The sequence below is a fragment of the Paroedura picta genome, chromosome 8, assembly GCF_049243985.1.
Source record: "Paroedura picta isolate Pp20150507F chromosome 8, Ppicta_v3.0, whole genome shotgun sequence".
Lineage (NCBI taxonomy): Eukaryota > Metazoa > Chordata > Lepidosauria > Squamata > Gekkonidae > Paroedura > Paroedura picta.
In genome coordinates, this window is record NC_135376.1 from 5,790,039 (window position 1) to 5,790,648 (window position 610).

Consider the following 610-nt stretch of genomic DNA (forward strand, 5'->3'; position numbering starts at 1 on the left):
TGTTATTGTTATTGTTATTGTTATTGTTATTGTTATTGTTATTGTTATTGTTATTGTTATTGTTATTGTTATTGTTATTGTTATTGTTATTGTTATTGTTATTGTTATCTTTCTATTTATTGCCCGCCACTCCCTTACGGCTCGTAAGGGACTCAATACAAGTTTGGATGTGCCATGTGATTTATATTATTATTGTTGTTGTTATTATTGTTATTGTTATTATTAATTTCCTGATTTATTATCTGGAGGAGATACCGCTGTAACTTCTGTAAGTTTTGTAATAATGCCACGTGACTCTAGGTTTCAACTAATATCTATCAATTAGTTCAACTAAAACTAAACATACTTTCTGTGGCGAAAGTCTATTCCAGTATGCTATAAATGGGAGGTATATTGCCACTAACATCTCCTGGGCTATAGCATTCTTTGTGAATCTTCTTATCAGCCGAAACCTTATACATTCATACTACGTGCCAGACCTTATCAGCCTAAGATAGGGATGGATCATAGTGGTAATTCCGAAACACATGGATTACCACATCCCCAAATTAGTTTTTATTGGTGCCAGGAGATGTCTTGTGTATTTATCTTTACCTCTTACTACAGAGTA